The sequence below is a fragment of the Equus przewalskii genome, chromosome 3 (assembly GCF_037783145.1).
Source record: "Equus przewalskii isolate Varuska chromosome 3, EquPr2, whole genome shotgun sequence".
Classification (NCBI taxonomy): Eukaryota; Metazoa; Chordata; class Mammalia; order Perissodactyla; family Equidae; genus Equus; species Equus przewalskii.
The window spans coordinates 47,214,962-47,238,109 of record NC_091833.1 but is presented as its reverse complement, the minus strand read 5'-3'; the positions used below and the strand labels follow the sequence as shown (position 1 = coordinate 47,238,109).

General features: G+C 35.1%; 1 protein-coding gene and 1 long non-coding RNA gene across 6 annotated transcripts in view; one reads left to right on the top strand and one right to left on the bottom strand.

Moving 5' to 3' along the window:
* The window catches only part of CCSER1 (coiled-coil serine rich protein 1), a 1,207,616-nt gene that overhangs the window by 592,822 nt on the left and 591,646 nt on the right, over nucleotides 1-23,148 (top strand). The gene's annotated exons all lie outside the window — the stretch shown is intronic.
* Nucleotides 1-23,148, bottom strand: part of LOC139082521 (uncharacterized) — a 45,600-nt gene that overhangs the window by 14,170 nt on the left and 8,282 nt on the right. Inside the window, exon 3 of the long non-coding RNA XR_011538610.1 lies at nucleotides 17,641-17,741. This is a non-coding gene — a long non-coding RNA (uncharacterized lncRNA). The remainder of the gene's footprint in view (nucleotides 1-17,640; nucleotides 17,742-23,148) is intronic.

Genomic DNA, 23,148 nt, shown 5'->3' with positions numbered 1-23,148 from the left:
CACGAAGTATCTGATGAACTGAAGAAGACAGCTCTAGATTTCAGCAAACTCAGGAGTAAGTTTTCGTGCATGCCAAAAAAAAGTAATTTAAAATGTCAATATTCAAAGCGTTTCATATTTCCTGTATTTTATGTCTTCATTAGCTACAGTGCTTATGTATAAAACTTAAAGTAGATCACCAAAGGGGCATTATATTGAAAAAAGAAACATCGTCATCTGTGAAAGCTATAGAGCCTCTCACATTCTTTTTTAATAGTTATAACCCTGTCTGCAAGTCACCGTGAATTTCCATGGCAGTTGTGGCATTTCTCATGAGAGTGTAAATTCATTTTACAGTTGGTGAAATGACATCTGGGTTAATAAGAAAGCAGAATTTTTTTCAACCACTTAAACTTGTAAAAATGACAAATAGTGAGTACCATGCTACCATGTAATCGTTACATAAGTTAGGCAGACTATCCGATTCCTCACAGCTCTGAAATGCCTCTGACATGCCCCTATTCAGTTTCACCTGTATCCTCGAGATGCTGAGTCAGCAGCTAGACCCAGTTATCGCTAAATGATGCTCTTCTTCCCCGTTAGAAGATAACTTCTAAAAACCTCTATAGTTAATATAGAAACAAGAATGACACATCTTCTCAAAAATAACCTTTATTATCAAAATATTAGTTTGTGACTTAGATAACTCACTCCTAAGACAAGAAACCGAGAATGTATTTGGAGGCAAGGGTGAGAATGAACATAAAAATCAACGTTTAATGATCAAGAAAACATTTCTGCATGTATTCCCTGACATGGTCTGGGTCGGGTTGCATTTTGTATTAAAACTACTTATGATCTCAGTTTTCTCCTTTGCCCAGGTTTTTGGCTTCTCTGGAGAATTTTAAAAGCTGGATTGAATTTTATTACATTATAAATTAAGTAAAAACTGTATTTTCCCTATTTTGAGGGTTGTCCTGGTACTCTGGTTCCTCTTCACAATAACCAAAAGTCTTAAGTAGAAAGAATCTGGTTGGTCTTGACAGTTAGTTCCGGTGACTTGTCCAATGAATGAGAATTTGGGCAGGAGTCACAAAGAGGAACTTTTGGTATTTAATCAATATGACTTCTGTCCTTTTTGCATTTTCTTTCTCTTGAATGTTAGCCTATTTAATGGTTTCTCTTTTTTTCCCATTAAAAGATAATGTTTGGCATTAATGAGTGCTCAGTAAACATTAATTATTCTACCCCACTAGCCTTCATCAGACTAGTTTGTTGGTCAATATAGCTTATTCTCACTGGTTTCTTATTTAAAACATCTTTTAAAAAACTGTATTTTGAAAGCATTTTTCTCCTGTCTTTAAAAAAGAATTATTGGTAATTAAATTAATAATGTTGTTAAAACTCTTGGTATTTTTTCTCTGCCAGGAACAAGTTAGACAGGAAATGTGGGGTTTGGGACTTTGGGGGTTTTTTGTATGCTTAAACTATAAATCCTTGATTGGGTTACCTCTGTGACTGAGTGGAGCCATCTCTTTGCTTGTTAGGATTCAATTGGGCTTCCCAGGGAGAGGAGGAATAAAGAGGAAACTAGCAGTAGGTACAGAAATGATGACCCCAGGGATGAACTCACATCTGGATTGTACAGGAAACCAGTCTATTTTAGGTAAGCATTAGAGTCTGAAAGAGAAGGAGGAGGAATTTTCGGGTGCCACATGGGGTGTGGCTTTGGATGTACAGAGAAGACGCTGGGAGCTGGTCTGAGGTATCTAATTGTCAAAGAGAACCATCAGAAAATGAAGTAGGAAATAGCAAGAAATGGGCTCAACCTCAGGGGAAACACCCGACAGGAAAGAGAGAGACTTGAAGGACTCTGCCCGCTATAGGGTAAGGGCAGAGGTTCTTAGGAAATTAGTTCCCAAAGGGAATGGGTCATTCCAAGACCCCCGTGTCTAGTGTGACTACGTTCTGGTTTACATAAGACAGTGCCTGATCGCCAAGTCGTTATTCCATCTGTATTAATAGTCCCCTTTCCCATGTTCAAAAAGGTAACAGTTTTCATAATAAATTGTATCCTCACTTTATGTAATACCCAAGAGATGTGTATGAGGAGACTTCTGCCTAATAGGCTATGAAATTGCTTGTGTCTTCAAAAATATCTTATGATATCCTGAAATAAGAATAAGATTTTAGGTTGTGTGAACATCTGAAGACTATTTCTAGATTTCATAAGTTCAAGGAGATGGCATCTCTTAAAAAGTCAACATAGGTTAATAAGCGTGAGTCCTTTGGAGCTGCCCTGGGCAGTTTCAGGCCCAATTCTCCTCTATGTGTTTGTATGACCTTGGGCAAATCATGTAACATCTCATTTTCTCAGTTTTCTCATCTGTGGCATAGAGGTAATAATAGTATCTACTTCATACAGCTACAGTGCAGGGTAGATGAATCAATGAAAAAAACGTGTGCTTATAACAGTGTGGCTATTTGTTGCCAAAGTAGTCCCCCTGTGGTTCCAGGGAATCTGCTACCTACAGATTTCCAGCTGTTCTTTGATCTGCTGGATTAAAGTTTTATTTACAGGAGAAATTAGTAATAAACTAAAAGTAAGGTCCTTTACCAATGTTACCTAAGACTGTCTAAAGCACTCTTCAAATCTGAAGTAGTATTTACCAGCAATCGTATTTTGAGTTTTGTATATTGTTTTGCTGTTAGTACTCTAGAATATGATTTATAATTTTTAAGATTTGATCCATTCTTAAGAATAATCCTTTTTCTGTCTCATCGAAATATTTGCTAGAGGATTATATCTTTTATTTTTTCCTCAATCCTGTGCAATTGGGGCTGCTCCTTCCTTTTTTTCCCCTAAACATTGGCACCTGAGCTAACAACTGTTGCCAATCTTTTTTTTTTTTCTTTCTTTCTGCTTTTTCTCCCCAAAGCCCTCTCATACATAGTTGTATATCTTAGTTGCAGGTCCTTCTAGTTGTGGCATGAGGGACGCCACTTCAATGTGGCCCGATGAGCGGCACCATGTCCATGCCCAGGATCCAAACCAGTGAAACCCTGGGCCACCGCAGCTCGTGAACTTAACCACTCGGCCCCTGGCCGGTCCGGGGCTGCTCCTTTCTAAGGAAATTGGAGGAGCTGACAGCCGTTGCAGTTTCTGGCTAAGAGTGCAGCAGCCAAAGGTCAGAGAGTGTCCTGAAAGGAGGCACGGGTGGCAGTGCGTGTCACCTGTTAAACAGAGGATTATATCTTTAATGAGGTAATAGGCAACTTTTCTCATATTTTATTACACCCAAAATAAATTTTTTTTCACACTTATTTATACTTTCCTTCATCTTTTGCAGGTTTTTCCATATGCCCCTTCTTGTGTGTTTGGCCAAGCTGCTTGGTACAAAATCTTTTTTAAAGCAAATATTTTGAATTTTCTTGACAAAATGAATCTATTTAAGGAGAGTGCACATTATATTATATTCCTCTCTAGGCATAGAATCTATGTTTTACCACTTTTTTCATTCTGTAATTATTACTGCAATCCATCAGGAAAACTTAACTACCTGATGAGTCTAATAACATTGCTTAGTCTCTTGGAGCTTAAGGGTAATAATATAAAATTTATTCTTTTATATATTCAGTACTCTTGAGCCCTAGCCAAATCCTTTCAAGATTTGGTGAATTTTTCAAGCACTCTCTCACCTCATATATTATTGCACATTAGATATTCTCCAAGATATTGCTATAAATCATGTCACCATTCCAATCTCCTTTCCAGTAATATATATGTATATTTATATGTATATAAATTAATATATATGTAGCAACTAGATTTTAATAAACTAACACTATACTTCAGAGTTCTTAAATTATATTTGCTTAAGCATACATGATAAAAAACAATTTCTAAGCCCAGGGCATTGACTCATATTTTACAGCAATTATTGGCAGTAACAAATGTTGGTACCATTGAAGACAGTCCTCATTGCTCGGACTACTTTCTCCTCACTTCTTCACCCACAGCAGCCTCCTTATTCTTCCTTGAACACACAAAGTGTGCTCCTTCCTTCCAGTTATTTGCCTTCGCTGCCTTCTCAGATCAGAACATTCTTCCCCCAATTCATGTGTCGCTACCTCCTGTCTATCAAAAATTTCGCAAAAATGTTACTTTCTCAAATTCCTCTACTCTAGCCTGTTTAAAATTGCAACCTGGCCCATACATCATGTGCTCTATTCCCTATACACTACTTTCTTTTTCCATGGTATTTATTACCTTCTAATACACAACATTATTTACTTCTTTCTCTGCTTGTAGTTAATATCTGCCTGCCCCAGCCAAAATGTAAAGTGCCGGGAAATGGAGAGATTTGTTTCATTCACCCATGTATCCCTAGTTTCTGGGCAAAAGGTCAGCAAACTTTTTCCGTAAAGGGCCAGATAAGAAATATTTTAGACATTGTGGGCCGTTCAGTGTCTGTCTCAAATTAATTGTGCCATTGTGGCCTGAAAGCAGCCATAAACAATATGTAAATGATGGGTATGGCTGTGTTCCAATAAAATGGTATTTACCAAAACAGACTGTAGGCCGCATTTGGCTATAGTTTGCTGATAATGTCTGTCGCATAGAAAGCTCTTAATAAAGATTTGTTGAATGAGTGAAACAAATGTATTGAAACTAAACATATTTAAAAAGTGAGCAAAAATTACCTAACAGGTTTGCCTCTTCTTTCTTCCTAAAATTGATAGTCATCTTTTCTCAATTAAAATATTTACTCTGGACTTACTGCTCATTTTAAAGAAAAACGTTCCTCGTTCCATCAAAACTAAAAGGTATTCTTATGTATGACAGAGTACCTGAGGTACAAGAGTTACTAGGAGCATAATGAGCAGTAAAAGACTGTCCCGCACCAGGGGACAGCAAAACCCTGAGTTTGAGGTCAGTGTTTAGTATGTTGGTTGGTTTTTATTTTTAATTTAATTCCCAAAGAACAAAAGTATTTTTTCAACATTTTAAGAGATCATGATTTCTATAGTGTGTAACGTTCTTTCTTATTTCAGCTGTAAGAATAGATTTTCCTATTTCTTGAGCTATGTGTAAACCTGAGATGGTGACAGTGGGCTTGCAGCTGTTCCTTCCTCACTCTGGAGCACATTTCTAAGCAGCAACACAAATACGGACTAGTTAGTGTTGTAATGCTAAAAGTCGATTTAAAGGTGTGATTTATGAGTGTTGTTAATCATAAGTGCTCAACAGGAAAAAGGTCAAGGAAAGTAGCTTTGTCTAATCGCAGTAGAACCCTGTGAGCTCGTTCTATAACAAACTGAAAGGTGACTCAGTCACACAAAAATGGAGAATTAGTTCATCATCTCATATATAAATGTCTTTTGAAATTTATTGGATCATTTTTGTTTCTGATAACCTTCAGAAGACTTTTTCATTGCAGGAACTTTAAGGTGATGGTGTGCTCATTCTGACTAGGAGTATGTGTGCTTGTGTGTAGAAACCCTTCAGAATGGAAGTGAAATCTTTCCATCTTAAAGAAACGCATCAATGTACAGCCATGGGAGATGTGGAAAGTTTAGGTAGAGCATGCATCCTCACTCAACCTGTTTGCTGTCTTTGGAACAGAATCATTTTCTTTATGGACATTTCTTTTAACATTGTTATTTGGATTTGCCTAACTGAGATATTAATTGTGGCATTTGGCTATATCAAGATGCAGACTGACACATGGTCAGTCAGTTACCTTCATGAGAACATCTAGAATAATTGACAAAAGAGCATACATTTTAGAACTATGAAAAGCTATTAAGTTTTAAGCAATAGTAATGTATAAAACACAAAGTAGAATTTTCAGAAATAATTCATTGTAATCAGACCTGAGATGAAGGAATTGATTATTTTCTATCACATCAGCAAAAGAGATTTTATTAACTCTGTTTTCTCAGGCAGATGTAAAATGGGGTAGTCCCTTATCCACGAATAATTTTATATTAAATTAGATAATTTGTTGTTTAGACAAATTCTTTTGGCACAATTTTATTTTTTATTTTACATTTAAATAATAAACATATTCTGACATTATTACAAATTTGTTTTATTTTGGTTTAATTTTCTGTAATACTCTTTATTCCTTTGGAAACTTATTCCCACATTTGTAACACACAACTTAATTATTGCCCATATTTTCTTAACTGCTATTACAGAGGTTGTATTTATTCATTTGTTTAATTATTCATTAATCATTCACCAACACGTTGAATGTTTACTTTAAGTCAGAACCTGGGAATCAAAAGAAGGGTAAAATATGATTCCTATACTTAAACCATTATAGTCTTATGGGAACTATAAATATATGTTAGTAAACAAATTTTTTCAATTCAGTGTGAGGAATGCTGGGGCAGATGTAAGCACAGGCCGTGTGGGCATGTCATCAGGGGAGCACCTAATACAGCCTGTGACAGTGTCCATCAATTTCCCCTTGGTCCTGATAGGGAGACCTTGACCTTTGTCACTTAACATCTCAGAAGTCTCCCACAGGATCTTGCCCTTGCTATAGATTCTTTCCTCATCATCTCAAAATATTTTCTTGTATTGCTTTTTCATCCTGTATTAAATCCAAAATTGTTACAATTTTATTATTTCCGTGTGTCATTTCTCAATTTTCTCTTGTTGAATGCACATTCTTTTATATTAGAAATTTTCTGTAGCCCCATCTTGTATAGAATAATAAACATTTGCTTCACCAGACTCAATCTGTATTAATATTTCCTTTAGCTTTCTTAGTTTGACATATTTTCAATGTAAACTTACATATGTATACTTTAAAAAACAAGGGAAAAACAACAAGAAAAGTAGCAAGAATTCCACAAAACGTTGTAAAAATAACATTGTAATTCAAGTCAAATAGACACTGTGGGTAGGCAACATTTCCATGGGTCTTTTCATAAATTTTTTCAGATTTTATGTTTTGATCTGTTTGCTGTTTTTTAGTTTCTGCCATAGATATGCAGTTTTTATTTTGATGATTTTTTTCTTTTCTCTTTCCTATTATTCAAAGATCTCCACTGATAAATAATATATGTAAGTATGCATATCCCAACAGTATATTTGTTTTTTAAACTTAGTATATAGTAGTCGTATCATAATTAGATAAGACAAATACTTGCCATTCTGCTTAGAAGATTTTTTTAAGGCAGATTATCATGGATTGTTCTTTATGCTTGCTGTATTTGTAATTTGTCTTATGCAGTCACAGGAATTAATAATTCATAACTGTATGTTTGCTAAGTGTAAATACTATGTGAGGTAGTAGGAACTGATGGTTCAAGAGGTGAGCGCATAGCAGCAACGAGGCAAATCTACATCAGTTCACTGTAAAAATGACACTCAAATATTGTCAGTTTTACAGGAATTGTAGCTGGAAGCTAAGGGCAGAAAATAACCCTAAGATATAGATAGCAGTAGGGGAAATATTTTAAAAAGTATTAAAGGGTAGTATAAATATAAGAAAATTTCTTTCTTCCCCCAAGATAAAGACACAGTAAATGAAATCCCTTTTTTCCAAGCTTGACAAAGCTGAAATTTTCCAAAATAATCTCTTCTCCTTTTCTAGTCTTTATTATTTAAATGCAGAAGCTTAAAGTGATTTTGATTTACTTACAACTCATTCTTGCTATTCAGAATTAAGTCCCAGCAGAAGACCTAATGATGGTCAGTTAATAGATCATTTTATTTTATGATCAGATGCATGGCTTTTCCTCAATAAGGTAAACACTTTCAGAAAACATCCAGAGGATCAAACTCTGAAGTAGCCAAGGTGAACACAAGGAACTCTATAGATGCCTACTTTAACCGTCAAGATTCTGCCCCTGATTGGAAACACACAATCAGAATTCTAGATTCTTACCAAGGATGGACATCTTGACCTTTTTATGCTAATCACTGTTAATTATAGAGTCTTGCCTGAAGTACGTGGAAGCCTGTCTAGTTCTCTAAATGGTCAGAATTTTACCCTTGATCCAATTCAGCCCATAAGAAACTATGCACTTATACTACATTATTTTGCCTACTTATAGAACTTATTTCCTCTGATTTGACATTTACCATCCTCCATTTAGCCACTGAACTAGATTGCTCTTTAACTTTGGGGCACTGTGAATATTAAAATTGAATGTGTTTCTTTTTAAATTGTCATTGTTAGATTAAATGTGTAGCCCATCTAGTAATTGTACATTACTATGTGGCATGCCTTTCTGTGCATGAATATTACTTCTCCTCTTTTGATTTGTCTATCACTTCCTTTCTTTATGACATTCGGAAATTTATTTTATCCCTCAACATACATATAAACTTTGTCAAATCCTTTGTGGAAGACTGTGCTGGTCATGGTCCTGTCAAGAGACAGAAACTACACAGTAATTTGGACAGAAGTTAATATAAAGAATTACTAACTGTATTAGTAGATTCAGGTAATGCAGCATTAGCTAGTATATAGTGGAGAACTCTAAAATATGAAGAAATAGCAGATATAAAGAGGAGATGCTGTTCCTAATGTTACCGAACCAGGTTCGTTTTTGCCCACCGCCCAGAAAGCCAAACACCGAGAGGACGAGATTGCAGCAGAGAGAGCGTTTAATCACAAGGCAGACACATGAGGAAGCAAGAGCATGAACCTCAAATTCACTTCCCAGAAAATAGGAACTCAGGGATATTTATGGGATAGGGAGCAAGGTGGTCTGAAGTGTGGAGAGAGGTGACTGGAGGTGAGGTAATTGATGATGTGCACAAGCGTAGTCAGACTTCTTGCCTCTTCACAGCACCCGTGTTCACAAATTAGTGGCGTTAGTATGATCTGAGGGTAGAGTTTTTAGCCTCTTCACGTCAAAATGTTGCTTATTGGATATCTGCGCGGGCCCAGTTGATGAGTTGGTGGTCTCAACTGGCCAGAAGTGGACAAGAAGATCTTATTCCTGAAAAACCGCTCACACACCTATGACCATGGTGACCCAGGCTCCAGGAAAATGTTATCTGTAGGAGGCTAGTGGGAGTCAACATATTGCCTAAGCAGCACAGATTATAATGGGTGGGTTAAACAGCTAAAAGGTATAATCGGTAATTGCAAAGAGGGAAAAAACCTTTAGTTTCTAGCTACTTAATCATCAGTGGCTGGCTCTCTGCCGGTTTCACTAAGACTGAGATAAAGCAACCACAGAAGAGTCCACCTGCCCCCAGGCTGAGATCTAGACTTTGTTGGAGAGAGCAAACCTATGGCTCACCAAATGGCAGAGAAGTCATCATGGCGCTGCACTGGCAGAATTTACTAAAAGTATGCTTTCTGGTACTTGTTGGAAATCCTCCCTTTAGAGTGTTGGGGAGTGCTGTTCATGTGGAGTAGCTTGGTGAAAGCACTCTTCTACAAGACTACTTAAGAGGGCTACTGGGGGAAGCTTCCGGCCACTGAGTGCTCCTAGCTGTCATGCATTGCAGGAACTGGGCAGTGGGGAAGACGTGGTGCTGCAGAAGCCAAATGCTACAGAAGCTGCCTAAACTCTCCGAGCCTAGCTCTGTCGAAACTGCTCACATTGCAGAAGCCTGTTGAAAGAGCACATTGGAATCAGGAAGTAAAACACCTTTCTCGTGCAATGTCTCTCTAGCATATTATACTGATAAAGCTTAACATCATGCTGGCTGGCAAAGGAAGAATATTTAACAGCCCAACTCCAGTTTTGTACAAAAGGCAATAAAGGGTAAATTTGGAGCTGAACGACAATTAACTGACAACTGGCCCAAAATCCTTGTCTTGAACAAATAATTGTGTCTTTGCTTTAATTTGACTGTATGTGATTTGCAGAATAATCTACAAAGACTTTATGTACAGAAAAGAAACTAATAATCTTATTGTAGAACAACTCATAGATATGATGGTTTAGAGCTCTCTCTAGGTTCTGGCAAATGTAGTTATTTGCCCCAAGGCTAGTGATTTGAGAGAGACCTTAAGCTGCTTTCAAGATCAAAGATGTGTAGTCATACAATGATTCAGGAGGGCTTTGGGCAGGAGCAAGACAGAATGCAAATAGAAAGTAAGAAATAAAAAAAGGCCAAGATTTCATCGTGTACAGCATCAAAACAACAGCAACAACAACAGAGAAAAACAAAAGCCTGAGGTCTCTCTCCTGCCTCTGTTCGTATCCTACCACTCTACTGTGCCTTTCAGAGATTGTTACTTTTTTATAATATGGCCTTCATTTTCAAGAATTTAAAAATAACCTTCTTAGGAAAAAAAGGAACTCAATGAACCAAAGCAGTGCTGCTATAATTTGTTTTACTAATTAATAAGTCCAAGGAAATCAGACAAGACGTAAGTGTAAACAAATTATAATTAAAAATCCAATTTAACATTTAAGCTAAGAATGAATTATTATTTCCGATCCGTAAGTTATTGATCCATTTCATGGGGCCACCTTGAGTTTTCTCTGTGCTTTTGTTTTAACCTTTATAGCTGAAAAACACATTTTTAGCTGTGTAAGCCAATACCTGTAAAGACCATATTTCAGTAAAGATTTTGTGTATTAAAATGAAAACAACTGAGAAATGAACATATTGGTTTACACTGAAAGAGTTTGAAAGAGCAACCCTATATATACTTTGGATGGTTCTGAGTAATAATACATAGAGTTTCTAATTTCTTGTACTTCACATTTCACAAATGGGAACCCCTACATTAGTAAGACTTTTATGGTTGCTGAGGAGATAAATTCAACTAGGCTTAAGGAAAATGGATTTGCTCATGAAAACCAAGGAAAGGTATAATTGTGTAACTGTAGGAAGGAAAGGATGCAGCCCACTCTTTACACTGATACAGATCAGTGAGCTCATTTATCTGTGAGGTATTCCTTAGCACTTACTATCCGCATGTCAAAAGGAAAGCCCAGAAAAGCCTCTAGTGTGGCTCCTGACCTCAATGACTATGAAATACTATTTACTTCAGTTTAACAAATGCATAGTGAGCTCTTGACATATTCCAGTCACTCTTCAAGGAGCTGGAGTTACAAAAATGAGTAAGAGATGATCCACATTTCCAGAGAAGTAGTAGTTGATTTCCGCATATTATGGTTATCAAATATTTCATGGATATATTGGGATTTAATTTGGATCATGAGGAAATGATAGTCTTTAGTTACATGATTAGAAGAAGGTTCATATTGGGTTAATAGTGTAAACTGGCATAAAAGTTCAAAAGTGATGTTTAGGGAATCTGGAGTAAACGAATTTGGCTAGAATGCAAAGCCTGGATAAAGGTAAAAAGCCAGGAAGGAGCATCTTCCATACTGGAATTAGGAGACTAGATTTATTCAAAGTAGTTGCTTCTCTCAAATTCTAAAAGGGAATATTTCAAGCGGTTGTTGCTTTGTTATCACTCAGATCATGTCTTATAAGCAATTATAGGTTCTCTGCGTAAGGTCATTGTTTACATTGCTATTTTATTTTAGGAAAGCATGTGCTACCTACTGCCAGGGAGCTACAATAAAATGTTTTAAGAGTCTGTTACATAATGCTCCAGTCTCGGACGCTTCCCTGAATTCACTTGGCTGGCGTATGGCCCATGGACTCAGCTTCCTCTCCTGTCCTCTAAACCTCTAAACCCTATGGCTGCTTCCACACTCAGTTGTGCAGGTGAAATCATCCTCTTTACCCCTTTTCTTGAGGGCCAAAACAGAACATTCAGAACTTTTATTAATTTAAAAATTATCAGTGTTAGTTATGGTGTTTTTCCTATTGTCTTTAGTTACTCCTTTTGCTTTAGTTCTCTCGAGATCGCACAGCACCACTCTGTCTTTTACCGCCACTGCTCCCTCCATCCTTGGTAAAGACAAAGGACAAAGCATAGTTTGGGAACCTTACCACTATCTGCTCAATCAATTTGTGTTTTGACTTTTATTTTTTGGACTAAATCAAGCTTCTGGGATGAATGTAGAGCCACTACACATAAATATTTTGCTTCTGATGTCATTTACTCCTGCAAGAATTAAGGCCAAAGGAAATCAAAAAACAAGTTTGGATATTAAATCTTATAACTGGTTTCCACCCTTGACATTTCTTTTTTTGCATTTTTATGTAATGCAATTATTATTCATAGAGTTCTTCAATAATTTTTACTTAAAATTATTTGTCTACTGGTTTCTATCCCTAAAATATGATAAAAAATATTTTTTCTTGGAGGTATGTGGTATTCATTAACTGGTAAGTTTACGTTGTGACTTTGCTATCAATTAGATATCCATTTGCTACCTCTAGATCTTGAAATGATAAGAAATAATTATTTTGAGAGCACGTCATACAAAGAGAAAGGCATTGTTTTTGGAGTCAGGCAAACTTCAACATTTATTAGTTGTGGTATTTTAAATATTTATTTTCTGCCTCAGTGTCTTCATCTATGACATGAATAATGACATTCATTCACTCATTCATTCAGTATTTTCTAGCAACTGATGTATGTAGGAACTGTGTTAAGCAACAGCAAATGCAGAGAAAGGATAAAATGTGATCACTGCATTTAAGACACTCATATTGCTACTTCTCAAATTCAATTACATAACCTATGCAAAATATACAGTACGCATTCAGCTAAATTTGGTTATTTCCTCTCTCTCCCTTTCTTCTCTTTCTGCCGTGCTAATTCTAAGATACAGCTCCGTGTTGATTGGCCTCAGCACATTTGGTATCTTCCTCGTTATGTTTTGTTTGGATGAGCTAATGTTCGTTTTTAATTTCTAATGCATTTGCTTTACTTAGAAATGTTATTGCTGCAGTTTTGCAAGATTATTTTACAAGATACTTTAATTTCTGGAAAATAATGTACAAACATTCATTTGAAAATTAATTTTTAAAATTATGTTTAATTTTAAAATCCTTGGCTTGTATCTGCTGATAGGCTCACTTAAACAACTTACGGAGTAATTTCGAAATTTCAAAAACGACTGTGGCAATTAGGATGAGTTTTGTGGAGAATAATGTGTGTCTGATAGATTTATTCCTCTGGGATAGCATGCTATCTTTTATAACATAGTATAATTATGGAAATAACCATTTTCCCAGATCTAATTGCAGTGTGGTGTAGAATTCTGGGAAAGGAATCCAGTGTTAAGATCTAACCCTGTTTCTCACTCATGTTAGTTTATTAGCTTGTGACTTTAGATAATTCACTTTATCTCTTTTTTCTCAATTTCCATCTGTTAAATGGAAATAATGGTATCTCTGTATCTTCATAAGGTTGTTGTCCCCTTGAGCATAGCTGTCCACGTTACGATTTGAGCAAAGCAGAAAGAAATATTCACCTCAATAAAGTGTTTCACAAATGGCTAAATTAAAAATGGATGCCTCTGACGGCAGAGCTTACTAGGCTTTTTCAATTTCCCGGATACAGATTCTAATGGCTCTTTAGATCAAATAAGACAATCTGTACATATAGACCCTTCAGCTTGAGTAGTCATATATAAAGTTAAGCATTTTCAATTTCTGTTTTCCACAAGGTAAAATTATTTATTTTAAGGAAGGTAAATACTTTGTATTTGAAAATTATTATCTGTAGCATTTCAGTTATTATGTGGAATAAATATTGTTATTCATATGTTGATATGACTTTTCCACTTCAAAGTGGTATCTATAAAGGGAGACAACACATAACAAATTGCATTTCTTCCTTTGAGTGTGTCTATAGTCACAGTTGCAAGAAAGGGTAATGTGATATCACTATATAATTTAGAAATCAGAATTGGAATTATGGCAAGTACTCTAAAGAAGTGATATAACTGATACGTTTTTCTGAAGAAATGATTCTTCCCTGTACGTTTGCTTATCATCTTTTCCTGCTGTGGGAGGAAGAGAGAAGGGGTGAAATAGAAGGAAGGAGGGAAGGAGGAAGAGCTGAGGGAAATAGTGGCTTTATCAGGTTGTGTGTAAAAGGCGACTGCATAGAGCTCTTGAGAAATAACTGAAAGATCAAAAGAAATTTCAGAGTGTGTTCATGGTTTTCACATGGTTGTGGCACCCACTTGACATTTATGCTTTAAATTAAAAGAGAAAGGTCAGAATGCAAAATGAATGTCTAATTTTGCTAGTCTAATGTTCGAAGTGGTAGAAATGACCAGTAACCAGGAAAGTTTCCCATAATATAGCACAAAGAATATTGGACCAGATCCAGTCCATCTCTGACAAACCATTTTTGTCAATCTACAGAATTCACTTAATTTCTCTTTTCCTTAATCTTCTCATGTGTAATGGAAAAATGTGTAATATAATTTTAGTCGTTTTTAAACTAATGTTATACATTTCACATTGTCTGTGAAGAAAATGTTATAGAACACTCAGTATAAGTACAAATTTTTAAAAGTATATTGACTGAATTTCTTTATCCCTTTCTTTGTGAGGGGAAAGGCTCTTTCCTCTAATGAACCTTTATCATCATAAAACATCATGATTTCTGATTCATGTAAATAATCAGAATTTGGATTTAATTGTTTTCCTTATGATGCCTGTTTATATGATTGTTTTCATGCTATTCACAAAAATTATTTTTCATATAATTTGTACTTCAATTTTATATTTCTCTGTGATGTTATGGTTCAAATAACTATATAGTTTTTGCAGCAGTTCTCAAGTCGTTGTTTTCCTTTACCATATTATGTGGTATAAATGTTATTTGATGTAAAATGCAGCAATAGATTGAGTTAGGCAACAAATCCTAAACTTCTAGTTTAATATGTTGTCTTTTAGAATCTGTTAAGACTTGTTAGATTAGAAAGTAAACTGAAGTTACTTTAGATATTTGTCCTTATTGAAATGAGTGAATGTGTATTTATTTTTAACATGGATTTTATTTTACATGTATAGTTTAGTACTCAAATAGATAAGACTAAACTAAGGCAGTTGTATTTAAAAATGTGATAGGGGCTGGCCCTGTAGCCCAGTGGTTAGTTTCGCACGCTCCGCTTCAGCAAGCCTGGGGTTCATCGGTTTGGATCTTGGGTGCGGATCTACACACCGCTCATCAAGCTATGCTGTGGCAGCATCCCACACAGTGGAACTAGAATGACTCACAAATAGGATATTCATGTATGTACTGGGGTTTTAGGGAGAAAAAAAAGAGAGAGAGAAAGATTGGCAATGGATGTTACCTCGGGGCCAATGTTCCTCACACAAAAATATAAACAAATAAATAAATAAAAATGTGATATATTTGTAATAAAACAGGATTGATTTTGAATAATAAATGCTTCCGTAGATTTGAGGCAAGAAAACATGAAACTTTGCCTCAAAATTAAAAGTCTTGTGCTTCAAAGAGTACTATCAAGAAAGTGAAAAGACGACCCACAGAACGGGAGGAAGTATTTGCAAATCATACATCTGATAAGGGACTTGTATCAAGAATGTATAAAGAACTCTTATAATTCAAATAATAAAAGACAACCCAGTTTTAAAGTAGGAAAAAGCATTTCTCAATAGAAGATATACAAGCAGCCAATAAGCACATGAAAACAATGCTTAACATCATTAGTCATTAGGGAAATGCAAACCAAAATCACAATGAGATACCACTTGACACCCACTAGGATGGCTATAATAAAGTAGATAGACAACAACAAATATTAAGGAAGATATGGAGAATTTAGAATCCTCATACTTTGCTGGTGGGGAAATAAAATGGTGCAACTGTTTGGAAACAGTTTGACAGTTCCTCAAAAAGCTAAATATAGAGTTAACATGTGAGCCAGTAATCTACTCCTAGGTATATACTCAAGAGAGTTGAAAATATGTGTCCACTAAAAACCTGTACATGGTATCCATAGCAACATTATTCATAATAGACAAGGTGGAAATAACACAAGTGTCCATCAAATGATGCCTGGATAAACAAATGTGGTATATCCATATAGTGGAATGTTACTCAGCCATAAAAAGTAATGAAGTTTTGGTACATGCTACAACATGGATGAAACTATTTTTTTTGAGGAAGGTTAGCCTTGAGCTAGCATCTGCTGCCAATCCTCCTGGTTTTTTTTATTTGTTTGTTTGTTTTGTTGAGGAAGACTGGGCCTGAGCTAACATCCATGGCCATCTTCCTCTACTTTATATATGTGGAATGCCTGCCACAGCATAGCTTGATGAGCAGTGCATAGGTCCACATCCGGGATCTGAACCTGTGAACCCCGGGCCACCGAAGCAGAACGTGCAAAGTTAATGGCTGTGCCACTGGGCTGGCCCAACATGGATGAAACTTGAAAACAGCTAAGTGAAAGAAGGCAGACACAAAAAGCCATATACTATATTATTTCTCTTATGTGAAATATCCAGAATAGGTAAATCCATACATACAGAAAGTAGGTTAGTGGTTGCCAGAGGACGTGGGAGTGGGCAATGGAGAATGACAGCTAATGGATATAGAGTGTTTCTTCAGGGTGAAGAAAATGTTCTGGAATTACATAGTGGTGATGGTTGTGAAACTCTGGGATTATGCTAAAAATCACTGAACACTTTGAAAACGTGAATTTTATGGTGTATTAATTATAACAATAAAAATTTTTAAATATAATGAATAAGTATTTTTGAATTGGAATATGTGCTGTTCAGGAAATAAACAGGATACAAAGATAGAAATAATTAAAGGGGATAATTTAAAAAGAAATTAGGTTTGTTTTATCAGAAGCAGAAAAAGCTTTCAAATTTGGTATTGAATGCACTGTTGTCTACTAAAGATATAAGACGTTAAAATTTGAACTAAATCAGAAACCCAAATGCTAAGTATTGGGGGATGTAATGTGTATTTAAATCAGTCCCTGAAGGATTTGCAGCTTACGATTCTAATGAATAGATTTCAAAAGCAATAACACAATATTATCATGTATAATGCTTAATGTTCCAGTGTGATAGACATGCAGCTATAGAATTATGCTTATTCTACTCGTTTAAGTAACTGAGAGGTTACATTTTAGTATCAAAAATAATCTTATAAGTAAATATTTAAAAAGCTATGGAGTTTTCATATTTTAAAAACACACCATTGCAGTACATTATGTTGTTTAGTACTTAGTTTTAATAAATTAGTAGGTTTTGTTTAAAGTCAGAGAAGTTACAGATATTAACCATTTAAAATTTACACAAGTGTCAGTGAGAAGACATTAAAATAACTTTTTAGAGGTATCATAATTTGATTAACTTGAAATTTCCAATAATAATTTTAAATTTGCATAATTTTTTGAATTTTCTAGTGCACCTTGTAAAAACCATGTCTCATTTGACCCTCACACAATCTGTGAGATAGGGCATGGAGCTATCATTCCTCAATTTTTACCAGTGAGGAAGTAGGGAAAGTGAGATTAAATGTAATATTGCATAGCTGGATGAGTTATTATAAAGCCAGGATGGAAACCACAGATCTCCTAATATGGCGCTCCATCTATGTTGTTTGTCTGTTAGAATACTGTTGGTGGAGCACAGGCATTGCTGGGGTGAGAGAAGGGCAGGATGACGAGAGACTAATAGTCCAGAATAATGATTTGATAAAGAATAAAATAAGAACAGGTAGTTCAGAATCTAACAAGTAAAAACTGAAAAATATAAATAATTTATTGAACAATTACTACACACATTTCTGAGCACATTACCTTGTAAGAGTTTTGTGAAGTAGGATTTAGCTATTTATTAAGAGACTCAGTGGTGAACATGATGTAATCTACACAGAATTCGAAATATATTACGATGTACACTGAAAAAAAAAAGCAAACGGATTAAAGTTGCCTTAAAGAAAGTTGTATACTATCAGTTCATTTAGAGTTCTGAATTGCATTCTAAATCAGGAAATAAAAAATGTCCAAACCTAAAAAACAAACAAAAAAAGAGACTCAGGAGGTTCTCAGATTAAAGATATATGTTATCAATTAGATACCACATGTGCTTTAAAGTTGTCTGGGCTGCTGCTATGTTCCCACGACTAAAAAATAATGGTGTAAGTTAGAAACAATGTACCATATGATCCCTCTTCTCAAATGAAAATCAGTTACTCCCTAATGAAGCATTTCAGTAAAGCATTTTGGCTGTTTCCCAAATAAATCAGAATTCCTTGTTTCTATTTAGGAATGACAATTAATCTAATGGTGGCCCCAGTTTTTGATGCCCCCCTCATGCCTTATGTGACTATAAATCTACTTCCATCTTTTAAGATAATAGAATGTCACAATATAGTGCTCTTAGCTCGTTCTGCCAAGCATGAGACATCCTTTAGCATCTCAAGATGAAATGATGACACTTTTACTTTACTCCAACCATCCTACCTTCAGGATGCAAATCAGATAATGTAACATGAGGACAAAAAGGCTATTGTTTTAGGACAAAAGTTGCAGGTTAGAAATGGGCCTCCATTCTGTGTTATGTAGCTGGGCTCCAAGAGAAGACAATTACTGTTAAACGTATTAATGTTCTCACCAGACTGGCCTGGTTTGGAAGTGAAGCGACTCTTTGCCACATCAAGGTGTCTTCTCTTCCTTTTATTATCATGCTGTAGATTTAGCAGATAGAACCTGGCTAGTACTTCCCACCCTTGTTATTGCTAGAGTGCAGTATTTTTTGCCTTTAGGGGAATTCCTAGATGTAACACTTCCCCTTATTTTATTTTCCTTAGAAATTATCTTATTAACATTTTATTCCTATGAGGTACCAATAGTAAATACATTATTCACGGGAATCATTATTTTCTTCTGCCTCACCAGTTCAGTAACTATTTTCTCTTTTCAATCAGATTATAGATACTTTTACACATCACATCTCATTAACTGCTAATAGAAGAATAAATGTGATCATGCATATTCCTATTATACACCCTTGTTCTTTCCCTTATCCCTCATTTTTCTTATCCCTCATCTTGTGACTGTCTGAAATAATGCTGTACATTTGAAGGTTGTAACATACTCAATTAGAGAAAAAGAAGGAATGAATGAAAAAGAAGAAGGAAGGGAGGAAGGGGAGGAAAAACACTTTGTTAAATCTTCACTTCCTAACAGTTGATACCTACATTTTGCTGACTCTGAGGAGCAGAATTGTAGTTCCGTGTAGCAATACTTTGTCATCAAAGTACGAGTGAATGCCCTTTAGTGCTTAGGTGACCAAGAGAATTTCTTCTGGACCAGGCTTTTTCCTGCTTTGTTCCCCCCTGCTTATCACTCTTTACTGAGTTTTCTCTACCACAATGTTCTGTGCTGGGATATGACTTTGTTGTATGAGGGGTCTTAGTCTCCATTTTCTCCTTGTGAACTTGCTTCCAGTTCACCATGCTAATGTTTTCACATTTTTCCACAAACCATTGTTTGCTTTCCGTAGTTACTGCTTAGCATTGGTTTCAGTGTGCTTGCTTAGTGCTCCCCTTCTGCTTCCTAAGCAGGGTGCTCTGTACTTGCTTCCTATATGCCTCTGTGATAAGCAGATTTTTTTCATTCTGCAATTTTTGTCAGAAAAAGAAAAAGTTTGATTTGAGTTGCAAGTGAAAAGCAGATCTAAAGATGCAGTAACATTCCCTGAAAATCTGAGAGCAGTGGTATTTCTTCCTGATTATTGCTCTTTCCAGACCCAAGGTATACTCTCTGGCGCAATACGTGTTTGGGCATGGTCTAGAGCCGGTCACATGAGATACCTGCTCTGCTATGCCATGTCCGTCATGCTTGTAGGCTACAGATATCACGAATATCTTCATATAGACTATGTTACAAAAGACTTGTAATTAGTGACATTTCTATGACCTAGGCTAGGTATTCTGAAAAGATTTTGGCTGTTAATATAAAATATTAAGACAGATATTTTTCCACATGCCTGGAAACATTTTGAAGTTATAAGACCCTTAGATTTCTGTTATATTTTTTTTGTTTTAATCTAAGCAACGATTTATTTTGATGAATCCAATGTGTTCTTTTCTTTGTGAAATCGTAGAAAATAGGTGTTATTTTATAAACATAGTAATTGTAATACAGACAAGTCAGTTGCTTAAGGACAAGGAATTGTATACTGACAGGGACAGGCTAGAATTTAACTTCTAATTATCACTCAAAAACTGAAAACCTCTGTCATAGTTATGGTTAAGGATAGAGAATGAGGAAGAGAATATCAAAAAGTCTCTTTAGAATTTTCTTTAAGGTTACTTCATTTCAATTTGACATAGTTTTATTTAGTCAGAGTTGGCATTTTGAGCAGTGAAAAGACAATTTCATCTTCAATTGAACATTAATTCATCCTAATTAGAAGTTAGGAAGTCATGTGACTGCAACAGCTGAGCAAACATGGCGTATCTGAGGGGATTTTAAAATGTGTACCTTCAGACTCTGATATGCCTGATACCTTTGCTGGCAGTTTGCTGTTGGTTATGAAAACACTCTTGTTAAGATTTAGCATCTCATACACTAATATAGGCAGCTAGTGGACATATGGTCCATCAATAATAGAGTGATTTGTATTATCTCTCTAGCATCATACCCATTTTGCCTCACTACACAGCTCTATAATTGTTTCAGTATGAAAGACACTGTAAGTCATATATTTAATTAAATTTCTAGGGGACAATTAAAAAACAACAACACAACCTTATCATCTCATTTTCCTTTATGTCCTCATCTCTCTTCCATATGCTCACTCATGTTCTACTTTCCCTTTCTTTTTTCTTAGCCCTCACTTCCTTCCTCTCCTTTCACAGTGGCTAGTGCTGCTACCTTATAAAACTACAGATAATTAAAAGTCATTTACTGATGTGACTAATTTGCTTTGAGAAAATATTTGAGCGTGTTCTAAATGAGTTAGTAGTTGAAGTAATGAAGCAAATTACAAAGGCAAAGCAGCATTAATCTTATTTTGCAAAGGGTCTTTATAGTCCCTTCCCAGAACAGGATGTCTGCATATGAAAGAAAATGAACACAGAAGAGCAGTGAGATCATTTATACAGACATTAGCCAAAATATTCACCCATAATTTGGAATCTAATTATTAGTCCCCTCCTACTTTTTCAAATATCTTTTATTTTTCTTGTTAAGGTAACCCATCATGTTTAGACAAGTTTTAGGCTACAATTTGTATCTACAGCATAAGAGGTTTCCCAGTGGATAGAAAGTCAGTTTCTTAAGATGCTGTGTATCTAACCAGAGTTTGCATAGGATAAACGCTACTCTCACGTCCCCATTTTTTCTCACTTAGACCATTTAATTAGCTGGGTTCCTTCCATCCACACGCCATTCCCCTCCTACTGTACACTATTCAGTGTGCTGTACTCCATCCAGAAGACTTTTGATGGCTTATCTATTGCTGGTATGTGAGAGATTTATCAGACAATTCATAACCAAACCTCAGAATACCTTACTAGTGTTATCTCCTGCCGTACACCCCCATGCACATTATGTTCTTACAACAACTCCGCTTTAGGGAACAAAGAAGCTGAATTCAGTATACAGCTAATCATCTTTGAGACATTTATCAATGTTTAAATTCTTTTAAATTACTAAGGAAACTTTTAAACTTTGTCTTACTACAACCTATAGGAATGCAAAAACTTTGTGTTCCAAACCACCCATCAAAATTCTCTTAATTTGTGAAAACCAAAGAGATTTCCTCATTTTTATTCCTATTTCATATTTTATTAATATCATAATTCTTTAAATTTCCCCAAATTTTTATTTTTATATTTAATTGTAAATATATCTGTTTTTTAGATATTTTTCTTAAGTCTGTTAAGATTTAGGTTACTTTGCAAGATGCTATTTTTCAGTTCTTCTTTTCTAGGCAACTTTGAATGGGATGCAAAACAAAGAATACCAGAATGTTGAGAAGTACTTCTTCCAAATAGATGTCCAAATACATCTGAGTTTGAATAATGGCTTTGGTGTTACTAGCAGGATGACTCTGGCAAATTATTTAAATTTCCTGAATCACATGTGGAAAATGGTGGCAATAATATTCTGCCACATAGTGTGTCGAAAAGGTTGACTTGATGTGTTTAGTTAATCCTCAGTGTATGTCAGTTATTATCAATGACGATTATTATTAAGTTTATAAAATATGTATATAAGTAAATATTTTATTTGCCTAGGCTGGGAAGGAATATGAAATTAGAACTAGTCAGTGTTGTAATACTAAAGCCGATACAAAACTATTGAAGTAGTATTGAAAAAATCAAAACCAAATGAACTTGTTTTCTGTTTTTTATGAGCATATATTTACATGCTGCTTCAAAATAGAATTAAAAAATTTTGTCATCAGTAATTTAGGTAAGCATTTTGAAAAACATTATATGTACTTTTGATGCATGTGCAGTTAAAAAAAGGGAAGCAGGTGGAAAGTATAGTGCTAACTGAGGTCTGTAATGTTTAAAATATGAAGTTTATAATGATTCTAGTTGGTCTTATTTTTAGAATACAGATTATAATGAGGCTGTTTATATATTGACAAGTTTTGTGTGTGTATGTATGCACATGTGAAATACACATATACATATATATGTATATATATATGTATCTTTTGAATTATTTTGCATGTATATAACAAAAAGCTTCCCCAGGTGCCTGAGTGAAATAATATTCTGCATTTTACAACGTCCTTCACAAGAAGAATAATATCTCTATTTACTTTGTTATTTCCTGTTAAGGATACCAACAGTCACTTTGGACAATGGCGATCATAGTAATAATATTTATAGTAGCTAATATTTATTGAGCTCGTGTCATGTACCAACCATAATCCTAAAATTCTCTAATTTATGTAAAAATGTAATTATTATAACCTTTCTATAAAGTTTAACCATTTTATAGAGGAAGAAACTAAGACCAAACTGCTTTAGAAGTGATTTAAACATAGTAACTATAATTTTCCTTAAAAACAGCCTTAAATTTATAAAAATATTCATTGATCTCTATTTTTCTACAAATAGGTTCTTGACGTCTTCTAGATGCAAGGCTGTGAGGCACATGTGAATTATTGTATTCTACAGCCTTTCCTAAACTCAAAGAGGCATTTTTGGCTGGATTGACACCAGCCTACCTGAGAGCAGTAAAATAATTGTTTGTCTCTATTGGAAAGTAAAGTGTGCATGTTGAACTGTAATGAGCAAATAAAAACATGAAACTTTATGTGATGAATTAATAGCAAAG